Here is a 27254-nt window from a genome sequence, read left to right on the forward strand (position 1 = left end):
TTCAGTGCGTGTGTTTCTTCATCTTTTTCCTTTCTCACTAGGTGGCTTCTTCTTCTTCCTTCACTGCATGCAGTTTCTGGGTTTCTTTTTTTTTTTTTTTTTTTCTTTCATCACTAGGTTCGGTTTTTAGGGTTTTTTTCTTCTTTCACTGGGTTCAGGTTTTTTTTTTTTTTTCACTGGGTTCTGTGAGTTTGGGTACTGGAGAAAAAAAAAAAAAAAGCTGCATTGAGTGACAGGTATAGGGCCCACAAACAGTGTAAAAAATATTGAGCGATGACAAGTGAGTGATGGTGCCAAACTGGTAGGGTATTTTAAGTGATGAGTAATGAGAGACGAAAATTGAGTGATGAAAAAAAAGCATCCAAACAAGGCCTTAATTTTTTGACAGTTTAAAATATATATATAAATATATATATATTTTTTTTTTCCATGAAAGTGTCAAAACTTTCCTAAAATAATTTATTAACAATTGTCTTGAGAGTACCCATTAACAAGATCTAATAAACTAATTCGAATACAAGTAATTCTTAGGTATTTTCGGAATATGAAGAATGATACTTCCTCCTCTCATATTTAAAATGGGAATGTGAGATCTACTCATTAAATTTATGGTGGAGTTCACCATAAATATGAGAATAGAGAATATCATTTCTATATATTCCAAGAGTATTTAAGAATTTTACTTAGAAGACATTCTTAGCAGGTTGTTTGAGGACTTAATTCTCATCACTGTTCAATTTGATGCGCCATGATTGACGTAGAAGAAAGAAAGTAGTACATATGTATGTGTGTGTATATATATATATATATATATATATGCTCCCCTAGCTAGGGAGGGCCCCCATTGCTGTTCTTCGTTTGGCTAAGTTTGGCTAATTTGAAGTACATCAGTACATGGGTTTGATCAATTTTGTGAGAATCCAACTGAAAGGTATCCCTTCATCGAAAAAAAAAAAAAAAAACTGAAAGGTAACTCCTAGTCCCCACTGCGATTTCTATACCAATTATTAATTAGCAAACTCGTGCACAAAGTAATAATTTTGAATTTATTACGCTGTAAAAGTAAAAGATAGTAGATACCTTACCAACCTTAATGACCATGAGCGACAAATTAACCGACCGACTCCGGACAGTAAAAATTAGTCAAAAGACATAATTATAGGATCGGTTAAGGTAAGAATAATAATTAATCATGATTAGCAAAACAATATGATATCACTTGCATTATCAAATTTTGTCCATAAGATTTGCCCCCCTATGGTGCACGTGGGGCTTTGCTATCATTCCATTCATCCTTATGGCTGCTAAAAGAGAATTACTGTGTGATCTTTTTTCTGAAAAGTGACTCAAATTATCCACTTGGATAATGTCATCCAAAATGTTCCTCCAAAGTTTTGAATTTATATATATATATTTCATAAAATAAAAATCGATCTCAAAACATAGTGTAATTATACTTATGTTATAAGTTACAACAAACCCTAAAAAATATATGAAATATCATTTCGAATTGAAAATAAATAAATATAAATTCAAACAATTGAAAATGGGTGGGGGGTGGCTTTTTATATTAGCTCGATTCCAATCCAACTACATCCTAGTGATCAAACAGCTTATAAGTTTTGATCAATTTATCTTTAATGCAACAAGTTGAATATGGATCTAGCTAACTTTTGGATGACAACATTATTACAACCTCACACACATAAAACTGGCTTTATCCGGGTATGTATTGCTAAAATTTTTAGCAACTTGCTACAGTAAGAACTTAAATATAGGACTTATTGTAGTAAGGTTGTAAAATTAAAAACTAATAGTTCTCTCTCTCTCTCTCTCTCTCTCTCTCTCTCAAAAAACCATTCACTTGCTACCATGGCCAAATTGGCCCTGGCGGTAGAGATTGGTGTAGCCAACTCGGCCTACATGGTGGAGCTCATGGGTTGCCAACTTGGCAAAAGGTAGTGGGTCTCGCGTGGCCAACCTCAACCTAAGTGGTGGAGATCGGCTTTGCTTGGGTATGGGTGGTGGGTTTGTTTTATTGTGGAGCTCATGGGTTTGATTTGTTTTGGGCTGGATGGTGGAGCTCATGGGTCACGATGGCAATGGTGGTAGTTTGACCGATTTAGGTTAGGTTGATTTGTTTTGGGTTCTAATCTGATGGTTTGTTATTTTAATCTATGGTGGTGGTTGGGCTCGCTTCAATAGTGGGTTTGGTGGTTGTTTCGATGGTTGCTGGGTTGGTTTAGGTGGTGTGGGTTTTGCTGGTGATCGTTAGGTGGTGTGAGTTTGATGGAGGAAGAGAGGGAAGTGAGAGAAGTGAGTTGTTTATATTATTTGATAGTGTAGTTTATATTATTTTAATGAGTTGTACTTAAAAATAAAAATTAGAATGTTAGGTGAGTTGTAAAATGAGATGGTAAAATAGAAAAAGTAGATTTTGATAATATAAAAAATATATTTTTTTTACATCCTTGGATGCGAATGCTCTAAAAATACTATATTTTCAATTTTAACACAAGCGAAAATTTCAACTACTTTCTACTTTCTAAGCATAATAAAATTAGTTAAGTGATAGGATAAAATAGTTTTGATTTGATTAATCTCTTTTACATGTTTAGCTTTATCGCCAACTGGATGTTATTGTTTTGATTACTACACTACAAACGCAATCGTTTCACGCTACCATTTTATAACAATTTTTCGTAGGAAACATTTTTCCTCCTCTTTTTTTTTTACGTGCTCAACTCCAATTGATTTAGTTGTTAAATAATGTTACAAACATAACACATTTCACAATTTTTAATACAACTTGTTAAGATAATAAACTGTAATTATTATAAGCTAACAACTTAGCAATGGTGAAAATTACAATTTAACAATTTAATAATTGTGAAAAATATTGGAAAATTTATCCTGTCTTTATTCTTAATTGTCAGTTGTTATTGACAAATATTTTTTTAATGTTGTACCATGTATGTCAGTATCTCAACTGCTAGATCATAGGGACTCATAGGAACAAAAAGTCTTAAAGGGCCTTCTTCTTCGAAGTTCAATTTTGTAAGCTAATTGTCGGTTTTTTTCTAGGAAGAACCAAAAAAAGGATAAGCTAATGCTATCAGGATTAGCTTAGAATTGGCGGTTGAAATAGACCAAATTTTGTGTTTTTTTAATTTTATTATTGATATGTAAAATTGTATTGATTTTAATCCATATCATTTAACACCATTTTCAACATAATACTTTAACAATGTCAACTTCAATCTCAAACGATAATTGTAAATAAGTCTTTCATATCAATATCAATATCAATCTCATCAAAAAAAAGAAAAAAGAAAAAAAAAAGAATCAATATCGATGTGATGATAGCAAAAAGAATGAACCACTCCTTACGTTACTGGGCAAGACCTAACAATGAAAGTCTTCAAATAAATATTTTTTAATTAAATAGTAAAAGTCTTCAAAAATATATTTTTAATGAAAAAGTAATTATGAAGTTAATGTTAAGTTAAATAAATGAAAATAAATGGTAAACTAGATTCTAAATGAGAAAATTTGCTTAAAGAAATGGGTGACTCGTATTATTAATGAAAATATGAGAAAAAGTTGTTTGAAATGATTTGGTTATGTTTAAAGGAGAGTGATTAGGAACTAATGACAAAGAGTGAATTGATTCAAATTGAGAAATAAAAAAAAAGTAGAAAATTTCCCTAAATAACATTATTAGAAATAGTAAAACCTTACAAATCAATTAAAGAAATAATAGATATGACTTCGAATAAAACAAATTGATGGAAAATAATCCGTAAAATCAACCATGATTAATGATGATGCCTGGATCGTCAGTTAAGGGATTCGTCCAAAGTAGAACCGTCCACGAGTTAACCTGATTATAAAACAATGGAAAGAAAAATAAGGACACCGGTGTGGCGTCTGCCTACACGCCTCCGATGGCTAAGTTAGATTAGCTAGCAATGAGAGAATAATAAGAGAGTAGTATTTTTAGGGATTGTGTTCATGTACCTCCTTTTCGGGTTTCACCAATGGGTATATATAAGATCATTTCTTCTAACTGTTGGCCTTACTTTGATGATCGGATCATTGCAGGATTTGTAACACCCATGTAAGGTATTAAATGGACAGAACGATCTTCCAACGGCGCTGAAGACCGTTGTTTGTTTGTGTAACGCTTCACCATAAATGCGGGACGATGGTGGAGTCTTTGCTAGCCAGTTCTCAGTATCGTCCTTTGTTATCGTCCTTCCGCGATGGACGGATATTTCTTTAGGACTATCAATTAATTTGTCGAGATCCATTATAGAACTTAAAAAATTTGAAATTAAAACTTAGTTGTCGTTATTGTTGTAGCAATAAACTAATAATATTAACAATGAAATTAATAATGAGATAAATGCTGCCCGACATTTTTTCTTCATGAGTTTAGCTTAGCCATAACTCTACAAAAAAATATCCTATAATCATGATTGTTAGGTGACACTAATTATTAAGTCAAAGTTATCTTGGATTCATTTATATCTCAACCTAAATTATTTTCTTAGCTAATAAAAGCAGTTGACATCTAAATTAATTAAGTATTGAAAGATTGGAAGTCCATTTGGGTATCACGTGATTTTCGGTAGTTTATTGATACTCTCTCCATCCCATATTACTGATCCTTTATTTTATATTGTGATGCCCAAAGTGAAATTAAAAGATAAAAAATTTCTATCTAAACTTAACTTTATTTAAAAAGTTAATACCATTCTTTCCTTATAGTTTAAATTAATGATAATAATTTTGAAAATTTGTACCTTTTTAACTAACAAACAATCATAAAATTATATATTTTTTAAGAAGTTTAATTTTCTATATAAGACAACATTTTGAAACGGAAGTAATAGTACTTGATAGGAATGACGAAATTACATCCCACAGACGAAGATAACATTAATGACGAAGGAAGCATCCTTGACGAAGTCATCAGGAACAATGAGGAAAGCAATCATCACTGACGAAGGCAGGGTTAGTCATTCAATGCAGACAATCAATGACCGGGATAGTTACGAAATCAACCAAGCAGACGGTTGGAAACCTCTTAAAAGTCCCATTATTGGGCCAGAGGCGTTACTTGAGGAAGCATTAAGAACCACAACGGCTAGCCCCTAAGGCCGCAGGTACAAAGCCCTCATACAATTAACAGAAGGTACACACATATACACTGACACTTTGAGAGCACTTTCTGATTTTTCATCTTGTTTGGTCATTATTCTAACTTTGGCATCGGAAACGTTGTGGCAGGCACCACACCGGTGACCCTCATCGAACCTACCCTCTCATACCACCAAGGATTCCCCATCTGCTCACTTTTACTGACGAGCTTGTGCTTCATCAGTACTTATTAAAAAATATGCTTTTGTTAACTTTAAAAAAAAAAAAAAATGACAAAAAAAAGACATAAAAAAATCACCTTAATTTTTTAATAAAAAAGGATACATTAAAAATCCCCCATGGACCCAATTCTGATTTCCTAACCATCTAATCCAATCAATCTTGAGGAAAAAATAAAAATATAATCCAATCAATCCCACAAAGTACTAGGGCACCCATGCTGTACTGAGTAGTGAGTACTGCTTCCATTCTTACCAAATAATTTCCTCTCCATGACCCATAATCTCTCTCGGATTATTCAATTTTTTACCCAAACAAGAATCTGTACCAAAAAATTCGCACTCCACTTCACTCTCAAGGAGCGTGCTTAAACACACCCAACAAAGATTTAAGATTGTAAACTATTTTATTCCACGCGCAAAGACGAGACTGGGGAAAATAAAATCTTCAAAGAGAAAAAAAAGTGGTCATGATCAAAAGGCCGGCCAAAATGAGTAAAGGAGAGTTTGGCAGAGACCCCTCGACTTTTACGCGGGTGCTGCCTGCCTCTTCCTCAGCCTTTCATCGTACTTTAGTCACGTCAATCACCTTCACGCGCTCCCACGCTATTCTTTGTACTACGCTCTTTCCTCTGTCACGTTCCTCACCGTCCACGTGTCCCACTCACATCACATCTCCCACTGTTCGATAAAAAAGGGGGGCACTTTCGTCATTCCTACGTAATAGCACAGGGTCGATGTAAAATAATTAATAATGTAGTACAAAAATTATAGAAAAAAATCGTGCTCTTTACCATATTTACAATTTTGCTACTATGAATTGAGAACACGTGGTCAAATTATAATCAATCACTAAGATGGGGAGTTGAAAAAAACATTTTTCAATTTAAAGAAAAAGTAAATAAAGTTAAGAGTTAAGAATGCATCAATGCTCATATAATAGAAAATGTATCATATTTTAGTTAATTAAATTCAAATTTATTGTTTAAACTTTGATTCTAAATAAAAAAGTTCAAAATTCAAATCCACTTTCATGATCATCCAAAGTTATATAAAAATACATAACTGTTATAGTAATTATATAAATTTAAACTAGTATTATTTATTTTGGATTTAATTTTTAGTTTTTCTTTACATATTTTGCTAATGAAAGAAGATAGTAAATAGTAGTACTTATGTATGAGAAAAAAAAAAACAATGAAAAGACCAATAAAAAAATATATTTTAATGAAATATAATATAAAATAGATAAATTGATATAAAATATTTAAAAAAATAGTATTTTAAATAGAAAAAAAGTTGCCTCTTACAGTAAAATAGGAAATTGTGCATGCAGCCACTCTAAGAAGTTAAATATTTTTGTAAAATGTGATTAACTGATAAAAAATTAAGAATTTACGGGAAAGTAACATCCCATGATCCCAATAAATAACTATATTATGTAGGCGTAACTTACAAAAATATATATAGTCTCTATCTATCTCTTATCTCGAAGATATGCGAAGGACACGTGGCGGAAGATGGGTAGGGGATAAAAGGTAGGACCCAGTTGAAGACTTGCCAAAAGGAACTAGACCGGTCTTTGTCTCATCAGAGGCTGTCGGCTACTAATAAGGTAACATTACATCGCCATTGATCGTACGGTCAAGAACGGCCCAAACTGAATTAAAATCGTCAGACACAGAGAGAGAAAGTAACTACGACGTAGTTTTAGTAGGAGTAGTAGGGGGTTTAATATGGTTCGTATATGGTACATATTATATATATACTACTGTAGCAAATGGTGGTGGGTCTTCTGACTTTTTTGATTGCATTGCCTTGATGGTCAAGCTGAGGCTGCTTCTGGGGATTATAATTATTGAACGAGAAAAAGTTTAAAAGAAAATTGTGTGTGGAGGTTCACTGGTTCTGGTTCAGTAGTACAGTCACAGAGAGAAGAGAGTACTGCCAACTAATTCATTTGATGGTGCTCTGCTTTTGGAAAAGTGCGGAGAGGTGAGCAGCAAGTTCAGGAGGTCATTTAAAATAGGAACTTTCCTAGATTTATGACACCATAGGCTTGAAAGGTGTTTTCGTTGTTTCACTAACACGTTGCACCTAATAAAGGATCATCATCTTTTTGTTGTTAACGTCTTTCCTGGCCCTTGCACCTTGGAAAAATCATATAAATATTATCCTTTTTGAAAAGGGTACATAAAGAAAGTTTTGTGTTTTACTTTTGTGTCTTTTTCTTTACATATGTTCATATGAACCTTTTTTATTTTTTTTGGGTTTAGATTGCAATTTTATTGATTTATGTTTAGTGAAAAAATTATTTTACAATTTCACTTACCAAAATTGGAAAAAAGTGTTGTAAGGAAAAAGGTACATGAGGGTGTTAAGGTAATTATGTAGTGTAAGATCCATATGCACCCCTTCTTTGCCTCTCATTATTGGACCCTAATGGAAAACTCCCTCCATCCATCTTATCTTTTCTTTCTTTCCTTCGTCGTGACAAAATAAGTAGTGATGGCAATGAGGCGTGAAAATATGTGCAGGGGCATTAGTGGAGGTAGGTTAAGTTGAGGAAAAAGTATTTGATATCAAATGATATCACGTCATTTATATCAAAACTCAATAAATGAGAGATATGTGTGTAAAATAGTTATCTACTAACATATGTTTTTCATTTTTTAGTAGGGTAGTTATTTTGTGCTAACATATCTCACACTTATTAGATTTTGATACCATTGATATGGTATCATTTGATACCAAATATCTTCTCCAGGTTCAGGGCAAGTTGGAAATGCTTTACTAATCATAGGACTCCCACGTTGATAAGATAAAAGTTAAATATAAGGGAAAATGACAACTGTGAGAATACTAAGAAAGAGTACAACAAGTGTTTTAAAGATAATATTACCAAAAAAATTATAGCTATGATATTAAAAAAAAAAAAAAAATCACATTATACACACACACACATTTGGGGTAGGGTGAGGTAAGATGGGGCAGGGTGAGGTAAGATGAGGCGGGGCAAGCAAAACCTATCCACACCTCTATCATCTTATTGGGGGAGAGAAATTTTACACGGGGCAACGTGGGGAAGGGTGGGCTGTTTTTGTTATCCCTAAAAATGGAAAAATGTTTCTTTCCTTGCTCATCTTTTCTCTTCACATTCCACTAATCCAAACATTCTGTAAATGTTTTATATATAGTGTCTCTTCCTTTTCTTCTTATATTTTTTGGTTTTCAAAATGGAGAATATAATATCTTGGAAGAATTATGATGTATTGAATACTTAATAAAAATTTCATATTGTTGAGCATATTTTCATAGATATATTGAAATTGTTTCAAGAATGGCTTAAAACTCACTCCACAAATTTTTTAGACTAAATTAAACCAATCTCAGTTGATATTTCATAAAATGACACTCTCCTTTTAAATATGTATATATATACAACGAATAAGTTCATATCCTTACGCATTGTGACTTTTCTAACATAATATTTATTATTTTAATAAATAAGATATTCTATCAGCTATGGACGAAATTACACTTCTTCCTAAGGTTTGTGGACAATGACATTTCCACTTGAGATTTGTATAAATGAGTGGGATTTTTATTTTATTTTTTATTTTTAATACAAATCTCTAAGGGGTGCCATTTCCTCCATAATTTAGGGAGAGTGTCATTTCATAAAATCTAAAAGGAGGTTTTTGTTATTTACTAAATTTTTTATTATTGGAAAAACATTTTTTTGGTTGGTTCTGGGCTCTTTTTTGTGTGGGCTTTGTGCAATTGAACCCAAACCTAAAGAAATTAATGGACGGTACTATACAGTAATAGACTAATATAATGGCTACCTTCAAGTCTAGTGAAACAGAAGGATTACACATTTACACTACATGGTATTAGGACTCAAAGCTCAATGATTTTTAACAAGATTATTACGAACTAGCATGGGCTCTCAAATCTAATCTTTCCGGAAACTTCTTAAGTAGGAGCCTATTGGGCCTTTCTCGCTCTACCATGACCCAACCCGTTTTAAAGAAACCAATCCGTGTTTGTGGCCACAAATTTACATGGGCTATTGGGTCCATTGTGTGTGTGTCCAAACTCCAAACCTTCCAACAAAGCAGGTTGTAATCCTCTAGCCCCAAATACATGGCCAATCAATATTCTCCAGCTTTCGCCCAACAATTCCCAAATTAGTAGCTCATATTCTTTTTTTTTTAACAGATATTAAAGAATTTCCACTTATAGAATTTGCTCCATTATGATTACTTTTTATAATTAGGCCAAAATGCTAATTAGTTTTTAGTATAAGCGGGATTTAAACCTCAAATATCTTATTCGACGATAATAAATTTTACCAATTGAGCTTATTAGAACTTATAAGTAGCTCATATTTGTGGTTTTGTAGGTGAGAGCGACATGATTCTGAGTTTGGGGACCCGTACTTCTATTTTTGTAACAATTAAACATTTCACTCAATGCACGGGTACATTATAAGTTCATAGAAAATATTTCGTAAAAAGTTATCTTCATGGTTCATCTATAAAACTCATTAAGTAGTACTATATCTCTGAGAATTAGTTATACTAAATATGAATTATTATGATTGATATAATACAGTATACGAATATATTGTTTGTGAATTATTATGATTGATACAACTCAATATACGAATATATTGTTTGTGAATTATTATGATTGATACAACTCAATATACGAATATATTGTTTGAATAAACTCACAAATATTTCTTTATTTTGACTAACTTAACCTCATTATATATTAGATATTATTGTGTATTATAATTAATTAATTATTATTTGTAGGGGTACTGGGCCCAGGAGCTCATTATTTATATATATAATGGGCCTAAGGCTCAAGCCGAGGATGAAAGGCATCTAAGGAGGGTAAACATTGTCAAGAGAGCCCATGTTAGCAAATGAAGAAGTCGGTTTTGATCATAACAGCCCAAGGGGTTGTGCCGAGGATGAATGCCTTCTCGGCTAACCAAGGTCGAGGTCCATAGGGTGGTCTGCTGTCTGGAGGAACGTCCCAGGAAAATTCTGTTGATACGGATAAGCACTACGGGAACACAGGATAGGAAGAAGTCCTAAAATATTTAAGGAGAAAGCTGCTACCACCATATTGAATGCTCTGCAGCTAACTTTTTGGTTGCATTAATGTGAAGAAGACCCCTGAACAGTGTTGAATTGGCTACCCCAACGCACAAAGGGACTGAGAGGGTGTTTGATGGGACAAACACTCAAGTGGTGGTTTGGATGATCAACAAGTGAAAGGTCAAGATTGCCTAAGGAGAACTATATAATAGAAGAGACCCTCCATGGAGAGGGGATCAAGAAATCAAGAGAGAAACACTGTATAATGGGCCCAGGAGCTCATTATTTATATATATAATGGGCCTAAGGCTCAAGCCGAGGACTGAAAGGCATCTAAGGAGGGTAAACATTGTCAAGAGAGCCCATGTTAGCAAATGAAGAAGTCGGTTTTGATCATAACAGCCCAAGGGGTTGTGCCGAGGATGAATGCCTTCTCGGCTAACCAAGGTCGAGGTCCATAGGGTGGTCTGCTGTCTGGAGGAACGTCCCAGGAAAATTCTGTTGATACGGATAAGCACTACGGGAACACAGGATAGGAAGAAGTCCTAAAATATTTAAGGAGAAAGCTGCTACCACCATATTGAATGCTCTGCAGCTAACTTTTTGGTTGCATTAATGTGAAGAAGACCCCTGAACAGTGTTGAATTGGCTACCCCAACGCACAAAGGGACTGAGAGGGTGTTTGATGGGACAAACACTCAAGTGGTGGTTTGGATGATCAACAAGTGAAAGGTCAAGATTGCCTAAGGAGAACTATATAATAGAAGAGACCCTCCATGGAGAGGGGATCAAGAAATCAAGAGAGAAACACTGTAGCAATCAGGAACCAATTTTGTAATCAAACTTGTGAGAAATATATAGGAACTGACTTTCTTGGACTGTGTCGAGGACGACTTTCTTTGGATTAATTCAATCTACTTTCCTATTCTCGTCAATGGAGCTCACTTTATTTGTTGTCTAACTTATTTTAACCTAGTTTTCCAACCTACCCTCTACAAATTCATTGTTTTGGGCTTTTTGGGCATAGGTCCATCTATTGTCTGGGCTAGGGATTCAAATCTGGTCCTTATACTATTTATTTATGTATTTTTCTTGTTTTTTTTTATATATTTTTTTTTATTTATTTTTATAAAGTTGTTGATAAAGCAACTAAACTTGAATATGATGCCATATTCCAATCATTTTTTTTCCTTTCAAATATAGATCCTAAAAAATAATTATATAAATTACCAAGACCTTTGTGTCTCAATAACACTGCCTAGAAGAACCTAAATGTATATCCTCCCTTCAAATTTATTGTGAGAAAAAAAGAACCATACGAATTCCTTCATCTATATTTATATATATCTAAAAGTTGAAGTGTAATATTTATTGTTACTACACTCCAGTTGAGCCACATCATCACCATGTCACAATTTTTTTTTTTTTTTTTTTATAGGTTTCCACTTAACATATTCTCTATAATTAGTTCTATTTTCTTTCTCTTTACTCATCATCTTCCTCTTCTAAAAAAAAAAAAAAAAAGCTCATCATCTTCCCACCAAACGAATTGCTAATGTTTCTCCTATTAATGACTTCTCCATTAAATCCCAATTGCCTTAAATTCAACAATCCTCTCTCTCTCTCTCTCTCTCTCTCTCTCTCTCTCTCTCTCTCTCTCTCTCTCTCTCTCTCTCTCTCTCTCTCTCTATCATTTCCTTATCAAACAAACAGCTTATCTCTCCATCAAAACATTCAATTGCCTCCCGTTGGCTTTAAAACCCACTGATTTAAATTTTTTAATATAAATTTTGAATTGCTCTCCTTCCACCCCACAAGTCACCAAATTACAAATAGCATTGGAAATTCCCATTGAGGTAAGTTTTTCCTTTTCTTCCCCCTCAAATTCTTTGCTTTTCAGCTGCAAATATATGGTTTGTGCTAGATTTTTTTTTACAATGTTGTAATACAATGTTTCTTTCTGTTCTTTTTATTTTTAAATTTTAAATTTTTAGTCTATTTCTTTATATTCATGTTTACAATTTTTCTATACATAATTGCATTTTAACCATTAAAATTGTTTGTGTCTAAAAAATAGGAATGCGTTTTATTGATTTAGTACATAATTATTTCCCACCCATTTATTTTATTTTATTTTTTGAATGGCTTTGTTATTTGTTTTATTTATGTTTACTATATAAATTCTTGCTAATTATCTTTTAATCTCATCTAAATCTGTTAGGTTAAATAGATTGACCCCAGTTAATTAATTCAATTATCCAAGTTGATTAATTAAGTCAAATTACATGCAAATCATGGAGGCACCAATAAATCACCAAATAACTAATATGCAACGGAAAATAACTAACGCAGTGATTTGTTAACGAGTGGGGAAAACCTCTCGCAAGGTAAAAACCTCACCAGATGAATTTAAGGTCACCACTCCTAAGAATCCACTAATCAATAATCAAGTGGTTACAACTATGAGAAATCTTACCACTAACCTAGCCTATCCCAAAATACCAACCTACAGTTGAACCTTTGCTTCAATATCAAATTGAACTTGATCTTGTTGTAGACTTCTTTGTTTTGAACAAATCTCCAATCTGTTACTAACTCTTTTGCACGGATCCTAGTAGGTGACTAATTCCAGAAACTTGATTGATTGTTGTTGGTTGCAAAGTTCTTCACTTCATAAACGATGAAGATCAGGAAGTACTTGGTTACAAAACCTTAAGACGTACAAACGCAGTAACTTCACATAGAGTGTATGAGTTCTACATCTTCGTTTTTGTACTTGATGACTTTTACAATAAGTCTTATATATGACTAGGTTTGTAGAGAGAGAAACTCTAATCATTCAAGTTATCATAGGCCGAATTTCAGATTTGAGAAATTTGAAATCGTAATTCTTGATAGGTCGAGCTTGTGTCGAACTTGTGTCGAGCTTTTTCATTAGTCCTCAATAGCAGTTAGTGTCGAGCTTTAAACAGATTTTCTTCACTTGTTTCTTGGATCAAACTTTAGTCTTTAATGATACCACTTGATATGTTTGAACAACATACTTCTTGATACATTAAACCCAACTTAGATCTACCCCATTACAAGTAAAGTACGTTTTGTTGAAGGATTAACCAATTACATAGAAAATATGACCCTAACAAAATCTATGCTAACTTCTATATTCTTAGGATACCTTGGAAGAAGAAACAAAATATTATGATTGATAGGTATGGAGCATATGGTGTTCCTCTTTTTCTTTGTATTTGAGATTATAACGTAGTTTTGTGTGGTTTTCTCATTAATTTTACGATGTAAATAAATTTACGGCAAGTCATACATAATAATGTCTTTTCTTTCTTTTTTATTTTTTTAAGATCTAATATCTAATTCTTACCATTTATCATCTCAAAAAAAAAAAAAAAAAAATCTTACCAATTATAATTTTTGAGGAAACAACTCAGGGACGCTTACAATGTTTAACTATTATCCATTACTCTTAATGGAAGCATATATCTTGATTTGATCTCATTCTCACATAAAAATTTTTAGGAAAAAAATAATGAATATGAAAAGTCTCTAATTTTCCATAAACCAATATGGTAGCCCAAAAGTCCTCTATTCAGACTTGGTATTATGTTACCACATTGGATTTGATGAGTGTGTATATATATATATATATATATATTTAGACACAGACACACACCCATATATGCAACATAGTAGTTACAAATACAATTTCCAATTACCAAAATATACAAGGTCTCTTCCTCTTCTCTAACCTTTCCCCTCCCTCGACGCTTTTGTATCATATATACCTTTTTCCCTTCCCCTACATATTTTTCATATATATATATATATATATATATATATATATTCTATTTTTATCTCTTTTAAAACCAATAAGCTTAGTATTTGTGATAGAAAAATTTCAATTAATATTATCAATACATGTTTGTTTTTGATATCTACTATATATCTAAGGTACCTCTCTCTCTCTCTCTCTCTCTCTCATTTAGATTTCTCTATAATCTTGATATCCTATTTGTTTTAATGCTTTGTGATAAGCTTTTTACAAGTTCTGGAAGTTCTTGGATTGATTAGAATGGAGAAAGTTAATATATGAAGATTGATAAGTATTGTCAAGATAATAGCAATAATTTTTTATGCTAGTAAAGCAATTTGAATAACATAGCTTAGAGAACCAAAACTATTAAACACAAAAATACTATTATAAAATTTTTTCTTTAGGAAATTAATGATAAATGGCTGTTAGGTTGTCTATATGATGGTATTACTAACCAAATTCTCTTACATTATTTCAATTTTTGATCACTAAAATTTTGTTTACTTTCACATAAGTCACACTTTTTAGCAAGTGTTCTTGACCATATATATATATATATATAGTCATCTACTTGGATGATTTTCTTAGCAATTCTACAATCAACAACACATTACTCTTGCAGTATAATTTATAATTTATTGTATTGTTTGTTGACACATGATAATTTATAATTCAAGATCTTTTCCTACTATTTTCTTGGCGGATTTGTTAAAATTCAGAAATTGTGTTTGGCTTCAACTTGCTAGGTTCTTTTTTCATGATCATTGGTTTATTTGCTGTGAGTTGGGCTAAAGTTGAAGACATGAGAGTAATCAAACAAGATACAGTTGTAGGACTATTACATGAATCTTTTAGAGAACAAGAGTATTAAATGTATAAATTTCTCAGTAGCTTAAAATAATGAGGTGATTCAATGGTATAAAAAAACAAATATGGACATGTATAAACAATTATATCATGGATACGTTTGCTTTTCTCTATCCCTTTTATGTTTTTTTTATTGATTGACTAAAATCAACTACACATTTAGCTTCTTCTCCAAAAAAAAAAAAAGAAAACTTTTAGCTTCCTTAGTTTTTCAAAAATTTTAAATTGTGTAAAGGAAAAATAGAAATCAATATATGTTTTGGAGAGAAATTTTTTTGTAATACTTGATTCTCATATATGAGTTTAGTGATTATCAAAATATAAATTGTTATAACTGTTAAATTACCGATTCTCCCAAAAATTTAAGCTTTTGGGACAATCGTTAATTTAACATAGAATCAGGGTAGAAGGTTCTGAGTTTGATCTTTGTCTCCTCCACTCTACCTCCTATTTAAATTCTCATGTGTTGTCCTCACCTATTAAAAGGTAGTTTTGGCTCACACGTGAGGGGGAGTGTTAGAAGTATGTGGTTAAATGATTAAATTTATCATATTCCAATAGCTTAAGTTTTTGAAATAATCGGTAATTTAGCAATAACTTTGTTCAATAGTTCTTGTGCAAAAAAATAAAAACAAAGTTTGGATAAATTGCTCATTAACTTCTCCAAAAATGAAAAATAATGTTAGCTTTCACATGAAATCATTAAGATTCATTTTCATGTTCTAATAAAAATTATACGTTCTTCATTTTTTTTTTATTGTGTTGCATTTTGGTGCATATCCCACTATATTATAACGTATTACAAAAAATTTTGTCATATATAATGATTAAAAATAAAACACAACACGTTTCCTTGGCCAAAAATATATATATATACACAAAAAATCAAAATATAGACTTCTATAGTTACAAAATATTTATTATATATTATAGTATAATCACATTATTGTGAGATGGGTTTGAAACTATTATTTAAAAGTCACAACCACTATTCTCATTTTTTATTTAACATAAAAGAATATGATGTCAAATTTTTTCGCGCATCATGTGAGACTGCAATTAGTTCTAATAAAAATTGGTGCACCATCATAAAGAAACTAATACATAGAAATAATGCATGTGCCTCATTAAACACATGAAAATAAATGAATGTTTTTCATAAAATAAATTCCTATAATTTTTATGAATAGAAAATAATTAAACAAATCATGATTATAAAACCCTTAATAATGGCGTCAAATTAAGAATTAATAATTTTAAAATACCTAAATTTAAGATTACATTTAAAACTTTAAAATTGATTTGAACATTTTTATACATTTTTTTTTTCTTTCTTTCACTCTTCGACTTATGGATCTCAAACATGTTGTTCTACTTTCAATGTTTACTATCCCCATTAAAACAAAAAGCTACTTAAAACAAAAAGAAATTTAATAAGCAAAGTAGAGAAAAAGAAAGAGAGAAGCAAGACTATCTAAGTGGAAAAAGAAGTCGACTGTCAATTATTTATTTATTTTTCAACTAAAAAAAGCCATTTACTTTGTAAGAGCCTTGTAAGTTATAACTTAGCTAATTAACATTTTTTTGGTGATTTCAACAGAAATATTTAAAATTCAAAAATCTCCCCTCTCCAACTATTGAATTATTAAAAAAAAAAAAAAGTCTCTCTTTTTTGAGAGTTAAAAAAAAGCTTCTTAACCATATGAACTGACTATGGACACATCAATGGTTCAACATAATCAGTAAAATTACTTTAGAACATCTTTAGTTGTTTTACGTTCTATCAATTCCTATGATCTCTTATTATACTTAAGAAAAAATGGACTAGGTTTCAGTTAATTAACTAGTAAAATTTCCTATCGTCGAATTGGTGATAATTTAGAGTTAGAATCCTATTTGCACCAAATTAAAATCAATTAGTGTCTTGGCTTGTTGTTAAAAAATATTTATTATAGAATGGATGCTATAACTAGTAGGTTCAAATTTTTATCATATCTATAAAAAATAAATAAAAATATCGCGGAATATAATTTCTTAAATAGTTGCAAGTCAAATTGGAATGCAAGCAAGACAAAACATAATTTTTATTTTGGGGATTGACAATATATAAAAGTAAATATTTGAGCTGCATCGTAACAAGTCAATCTTGCATGTGAATTTGAGGTTGGAGCCCAGTGGTGTGATGCGGGAATTTGGTTTATAATTGAGCAAATAATCGAGCAAGGCAAGTCAACACAGTCATGTTATGCCAAACCAGTTGCTCCTCAAGAACTCCTTTCGACACTCTCTGTTATTAGATTGTTCACGCAAGTTCCTTGACCCCAAGTAGCTATTAGAATAATGGTTTCATTATTTTTTAATAGCTTAATCTTTTGGGTTAAGAGGTAATTTTTTCCTGCTACTCAATGAATCCCAAAAACTTAGAACACAATTTAACAATAACAAGTTAGGGCTAAGTACATTAAACTGAATTGACGTGCACAAGGATTTCCTAAGAAAAAAAAGAGAGGAAATCAATCAGAGAGAATTCATTGAAGAAAGAAAGTTCATCAGCTACTAGCTGCAACACAAAATTGAAAATTCAACAAGAAAACAAACTTTTAAGGCCTGAAAGGTTGAAACACCTCCAGAAACACAAAGTAAAATAAAAAATGACAATTTTTTAAGACCATAATTTGAACTTGCCCATCATGGGGGAATAGACGAAGTTGCCACAGGTAATTGCTTGCTAAACTTTGTCATTATCAATTTTCTGGGGTCTCTGGTATCATGGCAAAAGAGGATCATCATCATAAAGATGGTGGAAACAAACATGGGAATTGGACCAAAAAACCATACCAAAAAATTTAGAGCAAAATAGAGTGCTCTAAGCCCAAGTAACCAGAATTCACCAGCCCTTTTAACTTCCTTGACCACATCTTCAACATTATCATGGTCCTTGACTGGGTTGCTCATCAGATAGCTTACCAAAGTAAGATGCTTTACTGATTGAACAAAGCATGAAAAGGCCAGGAGGAAGCAGGTTAGGAGGCTTATACATTTGATGCTAATGGTGAACTGACTTGTATCTCCATAGATGAAGTCGGTTTGGAATTGGAATAAGTTTTTGGAAGAGTATGCGGTCCAAGCTCCAATGAGAGTGCAAAGAGTTAAAGAGATTATTGCTAACTGAGTTGCTGCAGCTATGTTTGATCCAGTCACGCTTATAGCTACAGAAACATCGCTTGTAGTTGTAGTACCCTGCAAGTCCAAGTAAAAGGTAAGAAGCTCTGCCTAATCATATATGATTAGCAAAGAAAGGTGGAAGAAGAGAGTGATACTAGCCTTCATAATGTTTTCAACCCAAACTTTTTTCTTTTGGTTCTCAAAACCCAATACTGTTGTCTTGGGATGATTATGATACATGTAGAGGTGGAAGAGATTGTAAGCGAACATAATCAACAAGCTACCTGAAACCAATACCAAATCAAAGTACTGCTTTTGGAAACCCATGATGTTCTTCCCCTCTCAGCTCAGTACTAGTGACACCGAAGAAGTTTAAGCCATGATGTTCTTGAATTTGATTTTATAACTTCTTAGCAAGGAAGATTCCATGACATTTCGGATTTTGCTTAAGGAGCCATTGATTCTCCATACAGTTGTAAAGAAAACAATGGAAATATTTATTTTTATTTCAAGTGAAAGTAGTTGAGAGACATAACTTATTGATTTATACAAATATTAAAATTTAATGCAAACACTACAAGGAGGGTTTCTCAAATGCTATACTCGCAAAGTCCAAATCTTCTATTCCACTCTTCTTCCTCCACTATATATTTTACAAAATAAAAACATGCCACATGTTTATCTATTTTATTAAATGCTAAATTTATGTTTTCTATTATTTCAATTACCTAAAATAAATAAATAAAAGCCTATCATATTCCCACTGCCCCACCACCACCTTTGCTGGCAGCTAAGAGATAAGAGATAAGTTTAATCTCTTCTAAAGGATTACACATAAAGATAGTAATGTGTTGGAATAATTCTTTTATCATTGTTCTATTTTGAATCCATTTACTTCTTCCTTGGCTTGAAACAATATGAACTAGTACCATGGGTTCGAAATAGTCCAATCATGATCTCCATGACTCACATGCAAAGATCATCATGTAATCTCCACAAACCATTCCGATGATGCCAAAAATTGTCAGTGAGTCGTGTGGTGCTCATGTGATCTTGGCAAAACCTACGAAATAGAAACAGAAAAGACTTTATAGAGAGTACTGGTGTGATACCGGCTAAATACCCTTCGAAGGTTAAGTTAGAGAGAATTTCTACAACTTTAGAGTGCTAGAGCTGGGAAAATTACGCATATCTTGATTTGTGAGAGCTTTTTGGGGGGGGGGGGGTTTATAGTAGTGTAGAGCTGGCCTTAGTTTCTTGGGGGAGAAGGCATTTCCTTGTGGAAAAGATTCTCATTAATATTCACGCTTTATGGGATCCTTTCCTTGTAGGATTCCTCTAATCATGGTTGGGTGTAGAATGCAAGATATTTCCATACTAGGATTCCTGGAGACTACTTATGCCACGTAGGTGCCACATGGCTTTATCAAGCCGTCTCCCTTGGACCCGTCTACTTTAAGGGGTTCATCCATTGCCTTACCTCTCCATCCAGGTCATGAACCCGTCCACTAGTTCTTTGTGATAGGCTACAAACTGAATGACCTCTTGTGATAGAAATTAATTAATTAATTAACCAAGTTATTAATTAATCAATTTATCATGCAAATGCGTGGTAGCACAAACAAATCACAAATAAACTAATAATGCAATGGAAAATAAATAATACAGTGATTTGTTTACGAATGGGGAAAACCTAACGGCAAAAACCCCACCGGGTGATTTTCAGGTCACCACTCCCGAAACTCCACTATTATCACAACAAGCGGTTACAAGTAAAGGAATCCAAGTACCTTACCAACCTACAGTTGAATCCTTACCCCAATACCCAATTGGACTTGTTCTGTAGTGACAGTTCCCCTTTCAGATGCACGACTCTCAGTATATGACTAACCAATTGCGCGGATCCCAGTACGCAACTTCAATCACCAACTAAGAAGGTTGTTGGTTGCAAAGTTCTTCAGTTCATCCAAATGATGAAGATCAAGAAGATGCTTGGTCACAATTTGCTTAAACAAAATTTGCTCAAAACTTGTGCAACTTGTGAACACTTTGACGACCCTTAAACTAATCCTTTTATATGTCTAGGTTTAGGAGAAAAGAAGGCCTAAAGACATATTCACAGATCCCAAGAAAATAAAATGGAAATTCTGAAAATCTTAAACCTCGACAGATAGCAGGTGTCGAGCAGCTGTCAAGCAGGTGTTGAGCATACCGAATGAAGAACAGCTTCCTTAAGCTCGATAGATGCAGTTGTCGACTAGCTGTCGAGCTTTAATGATTTTGTACTCTGAACTTGTTTTTTTGAACAGACTTGAAAGTTTCAATACTTGATCTTGAAACAAGGTTTTTTGAAGTATTTAAAACATCTTAAATCTACCTAATTACAAGTAAAGTGCGTTTTGTCAAAGGATAAGCCAATTACATAAAATCATGACATATGTTCTTAACAAGTGAAACACATATGTCCTAACAATCTCCCCCTTTGGCAATCCATGACAAAACCACAACAAACAAATGAACATATGAGAGAAGTCATAAGTCATTCAACTCATATTCATTTGTTGAATACAATAAAATCTATCCTAATACAGACTCTTGAAAAACTTTGCAAGAGTAGAGTTTATGGCAAGTAGACTTTGACAACCTGTATTTCTGAAACACTTTAAACAAAACTTATCAAGGCACCTTTGTGTGAAACAGAAATAATAGATTGCATACAAGTATAAGAAACATGTGTATAAAGAGAGAAAAGAAACAACACATGAAGGGGTAGGTGAAAGAAAACATACATCAATATAAATAAAGAGAGAAGTACAATGTATGTCTATAAATGGTCACAAGACCTCATGTACAAGAGTAATGTATCTAAAAAGAAAGAAAAGAAAAGATACATACTATCCTCACTACATCCCTCAAAAAAATGTATCAACACTCCCCCTAACAAAATGATCCTATACTAACTCTCCCCCTAAGATAGACTACTCTCATACCAAAACTACTTCCCCTTTTTGTCACGAATGACAAAGGGTAAGAGTGTCAAGTAGACATCTCATCAGCAGAGCTAGCATCTCCATCATCATCATCTGAAGCATCATCGTCATCACCATCATCATCAACATCCTTATCCTTAGAAGCAGAAGCCACAGGAGAAGGCGGTGAAGGAGTAGCCTCAGGAGCAAAGCCACCCATAGACGCCTGTTGTCGTGCAATACAACCGACACAAATGTTCACCTGATACAACTCCGTAAAGAGTGTATCGAGGTGAGCATCCATGCGCTGCAGCTACGCTATAATATCTCCTAAAGACACATTGCTTGAAGAGGAAGGAGGAGCCGAATGACAAATGGTAAGAGTGTCAAGTAGACATCTCATTGGCAGAGCTAGCATCTCCATCATCATCATCTGAAGCATCATCGTCATCATCATCCTTATCCTCAGAAGCAGAAACCACAGGAGAAGACGGTGAAGGAGTAGTCTCAAGAGCAAAGCCACCTATAGACGCCTATCATCGTGCAATACAATCGACACGAACGTTCACCTGATACAACTTCGTAGAGAGTGTGTCAAGGTGAGCATCCATGCGCTGCAACTGCACCATAATATCTCCTAGAGACACATCGCTCGAAGAGGAAGGAAGAGCCGATGTGGATGGTACCGAACGGGATGGAGCGGAACGAGAGGAAGGAGTTGCTGAATTCGACTACCACGATCGAAATTGGGCCTCGTTACGTTTAACGGTAGCGTAATCTATGGCACACATGATGGTAAAATGGTCGGATGAGGGAAAAGGAACAACAAAATGGTGTAGACTCCTCGTGATAGTGGAAGAAAAGATGAGCTTACCACGGGTCGCCGAATCTAGATGAACATCTATAATAGACAGAATGAAATGAGAAGGGAAGTCTATGGTAAGATGCTCAAGAAGAGATAACAAAAACCGAGCACGAGGCTCTGTGATGGAGTTATAGTGAGAGAGAGGATGCAAAACAAAAGTCATCATCATGTTCATGAATCTAGGACCTTTAGTAAAATGTCGACATGGTGTAAAAAGACGCTCACCCCAAGAAGTAGGGCGCTTACAAAGGCAGACATGAGCTCATTCCTAGACACAGTCCTCAGACGCTCACAACCAGGATAGTCAGGAAACTCTATCCTAGGAATCCGAAGCACATCCGCAACTAACTGCGGTGTGATAAGAATGCGCGTACCTCAAACGCGAGTGAAGAAAAGAGGTACTGACCGATCAATCCCGTGCATGTTGGAGTAGAACTCCTAGATAAGCACGAGAGGACAGGTGACCGGGGCGTCACACAGTGACTCCCATCCCCTACTGGGAATGACAAAGGGAAGGTCGGTGTCTGCAAAATCTGTCAAGATGACTTGGCGTTCCGAATGAATGCCTCGTCTAGAAAAGTTCTCCAAAAATGCCTTAAAGGCATCATCATCACGGAACCGGATATGAGATAAGGTAGGATTAGACGAAGAAGAAGCACTGGAACGAAGAGGGTTCCGAGCTGGAGTGGATTTACGCTTAGGTGCCATAGACACGACTAACGTAAACAACAGAGAGGGAGAAAAAGAAAGACAATTAGAAAAGTCCCAAACATTTTCAAATATATCAAATATATTGAAAAGAAGTACGTATGCATGAGAAATGCATGAACATGTGACATGCACAAGAAATTGCATCATGGGCTCAGCCCAATCCAAACCTATCAGCACATAACCATATAGCACACATCTAAATGCATGACAAGACCATTATAATGCTAATGTGATGCAATGTATGAGATTTTAAACACATTTAAGTGAAAACCTAACCCAAAATTTCAATGAAATCTCATCAATTTTGAAAAACCCTAAAAATTTCCAAAAACACAAATCCTAGGTTTCAAAACATGAAATGCATGAATGAGAAAGGATTAGAAGCTTACCAAGTGAAGAAAAACTTGAAAAACCTTGGAAAATCCTTGAGAACCAAGATAGGAGTGAGATTGGAGTGTTTTTCGAAGAGAAACAGAGAAGTATCGAGAGAGAGATCGATGGAAATGAGATCCGGATTGCGCAGGGGCTTTATATAAGAAAGCCAGTAATTCTCGACAGATGAAGGTATTGACAGGTATCGAGGGATCTGTCGAGGAGGTGTCGAGAAAATATTCGTCGACAGCTGAGGTGTCGAGGAGGTATCGAGGATCAACACACCAGTTTTTAGAATAGAAGCTCGATCCATCAAGAATCGAGAAGCTATCGAGCATACAAACCCAATCTTGATAGATCCACCAGGTATCGAGGTGCAGACGAGATTGCGATAAGAAAAAGCTTAAGGAAGCTCAACAGATAGCCAGTTATTGAGTAGGTATCGAGGAGGTGTCGAGCTAGCTTTTAAAAACAGTTTTTCGAGATGTGAAAAACACAAACATGAATGCAATCCAACATGCAACTCAACCAACGATCCAATCAACATATTAAGCTCTTAAAATCATCTCTCAAATGAAAATTTAAGCACATGGATCTCCACAAACACATACACACACTAAACAAGTCTAACCAATTTTATATTTTAAAAACAAGTCTAGACAGTTTAGTGAGCATACATTAATACATGTAAAACCTCGTGATGGCCAAATCACATTGTACCTGCACATGTATCAAGAGTAGTAAAGAATATTGCGTGTTTTGTATGAAAAACATCGTAAGATCGCATAAGTGTATGCATGTTATGACGATTTGAGATATGCGAAAATCACTTTAACTCACACATAATCATAACTGCTTGATGGGGACTATCACCTTTGAGGTACATCCTATAACTCCTACATCTCCTAGAATATACGCTTGCAATCATGTTTAAAGCATTTTTGATATTTTGCTTTTGAATTTTCTTTGCATATTTTTCTTTTAAACATATCATGCATGAGCTTATTAGAGAGAGAAAAGAAATACCCAATGATATTTGACATTCAAATTTTGCTATGCCTAAGCACACAAATGTCATTGACACTGCACTTTTGCTATGCCGAAGCATACATGTGTCTTATTATGATTGGTGGGTAATAGTGGTGAGATGGTTATTTATACCTTTCACTCAGGATTTTTTAGTCCTTCCCGTCAAAAAGAGTGATATGCATGTTAAGTTTAAGAGACAACTTAATCGTACTCATCACAAACACGAGCCACAAAGCTCACTTGCTTAGTTGTGCATAGAGATGCTCATCTAAATTACAAACAATACAAAGTTTAGAAGACTTTGTTTCAATGGCCATCCAAGGTATACAAGTACCAATGTACAAAACACACACTGTTTTTGTATTTTTCTGATTTTTCAATTTTTATAAAGAAAAACAAAACAAAGAAAAAACTGAAAAATAACCAAACAAAAACATGTTAAACAAACAAAGTATAAAAACTAGACTGACTCAAAACATGAAAGCAAAACACATAAGTAATGCACACACAAAAACAAGAAGAGAGAGAGAAAAGTGATAGAATCACTTGGAGCCCTTTTCCTTCCACACCTTGGAAGAACTTTTCCGTCTAGCAAACCTTTGAACTGACGGTGAAAGGGAAGAATTAAAACCATTCAAGTTTGAAAGGAACATGAGGGTTTTGAGAAGATCACCAAGGGGAGCGAGAGAGGATTGAAGCTGATTCTGGTTCTTAGATGCTATCAAGCCGTTGCTCTGTTGAGTGGCAAGCCACTTGTAGCAATTTGGTCGAGTATGACTGACAGCTCCACAATGATGACAGAGATGCTGCTTCTTTTGTTTAGGTTTTTGAGAGTTAGCCTTCTTAGCCCTAGGGTTTTTAACATCTTTCTTCTCAAATTTAGGGGGTGCTTCTAAGATAGATTTACTCTTGTCTAAGTTCTCACTAGCTAATTCAGTTTTAATCTTATTGTTCTCAGTTTTAACATTATTAGCAGGAGGAACAAAAACAGTAGTACTAGAAGAAGTAGTATTAGAGGAAGAAAGACCATACCCTAAGCTTGTTCGATCTGAAGCAGATTTCTAAAGGCTTAGCATCTCATCCAGTTTTGCACTTGAAGTCCTCTCCAGTTGAGCTTTGACTTGAAATAGCTCCGCTTCAAGCTTTTTGGTCTTCTCAGCCAAGAAATTGTTCTCAAATCTCAGTACTCCAATAATCTGATTGGCTTCATCAAACTTTGTGGAAAGCTCCTCACGATCAAGTTCCACATCACTGAGCTTCTTGGTGGTTAGCCTATATAATTTCTCATGCTTCTCAGAAAGCTTATACAGCTTCTCATAGGCTGTATGGATGTCATCTTGATCATCCATCTTCTCAAACTTAGATTCCACCAGTTCCTCTTTTTCAACCACATCTTCGACAATCCCATCAGTAGGATTGACCGTGGCCGTGAAGGCATTTAAGATTCCGTCATCCTCATTATTGGAATCATCTTCAGGCTCAGTGTCGCTCAAGGTAACATCAAGTGCCTTGCTCTTCCCAATGCTCTTGAGGTATGTAGGACACTCATGCTTCATGTGACCGAAGTCTTGACACCTAAAGCACTTAGGTCTTGAGGGAACAGTGTACCAACCACCTTCCTTAGCATCCTTCTTCCCTTTGTCTTGGCTTTTAAAATGAGAAGAACTGGATTACCTGTGGTCCTTGTCGAAACCCTTTCCATTGGCGTTCTTCATAAACTTCTTGAATTGCCTGGTGATGTAGGACTTCATCTTGGAATCTTCATCATCAGAAGATTCATCTGTTTCACTGCTCTTGGCCTTCAGTGTCATACTCTTACTTTTACCTGACTTGCCTATTCTTGTCAACTCTAGCTCGTAGGTCTACAAGTTTCCAACCAGCTCAGTCAGAGGAATCTTGTCAATATCCTTTGATTCCTCTATTGCCGTAATCTTGGCATGAAATCTCTCGGGTAGAGATCTGAGCACTTTTCTCACAATCTTAGATTCAGGAATGGTTTCCCCAAGACTAAAGGCTGAGTTCACTATGTCCTTTAGCTTGGCATAGAACTCATCGAAAGACTCATCCTCCTCCATCTTTATCTCTTCAAAGCTTGTAGTGGGCCTTTGAAACTTTGAGTCTTTGACAGCCTTAGTACCCTCATAGGTTGTCTGGAGAATGGTTAAAGCCTTTTTGGCAATTTCAGTGGAGGATATCTTCTTGAACTCCTCATTGGTGACAGCACTGAACAATGCATTCAAAGCTTTACTGTTGAAGTTTGCTGCCTTAATCTTGGCATCATCCCAGTCGGCTGGCACTTCTGTAGGCTTAGTCCAGCCTATCTCCACAGCTTGCCACACTTTCTCATCTAAAGACTGCAAGAAAGCCCTCATGCGTACTTTCCAGTATGCATAGTTAGTGCCATCAAATAAAGGAGGTATGATTAATGACTGTCCTCTATCCATGACAAACAAGGATCAATGGATCAACACAACAAAGATTAAACCCTAATCAGAGTGTGTCTGCTCTGATACCACTTGATAGGCCACAAACTGAATTACCCCTTGTGATAGAAATTAATTAATTAATTAGCCAAGTTATTAATTAATCAATTTATCATGTAAACGTGTGGTAGCACAAACAAATCACCAATAAACTAATAATGTAGGGGAAAATAAATAACACGGTGATTTGTTTACGAATGGGGAAAACCTAACGGCGAAAACCTCACCGAGTGATTTTCAGGTCACCACTCCTGAAACTCCACTATTATCACAACAAGTGGTTACAAGTAAAGGAATCCAAGTACCTTACCAACCTATAGTTGAACCCTTACCCCAATATCCAATTGGACTTGTTCTGTAGTGACAGTTCCCCTTTCAGATGCACGACTCCCAGTACGTGACTAACTAATTGCGTGGATCCCAGTACGCGACTTTAATCACCAACTAAGAAGGTTGTTGGTTGCAA

This window comes from Quercus lobata, chromosome 5, assembly GCF_001633185.2.
Source record: "Quercus lobata isolate SW786 chromosome 5, ValleyOak3.0 Primary Assembly, whole genome shotgun sequence".
Classification (NCBI taxonomy): Eukaryota; Viridiplantae; Streptophyta; class Magnoliopsida; order Fagales; family Fagaceae; genus Quercus; species Quercus lobata.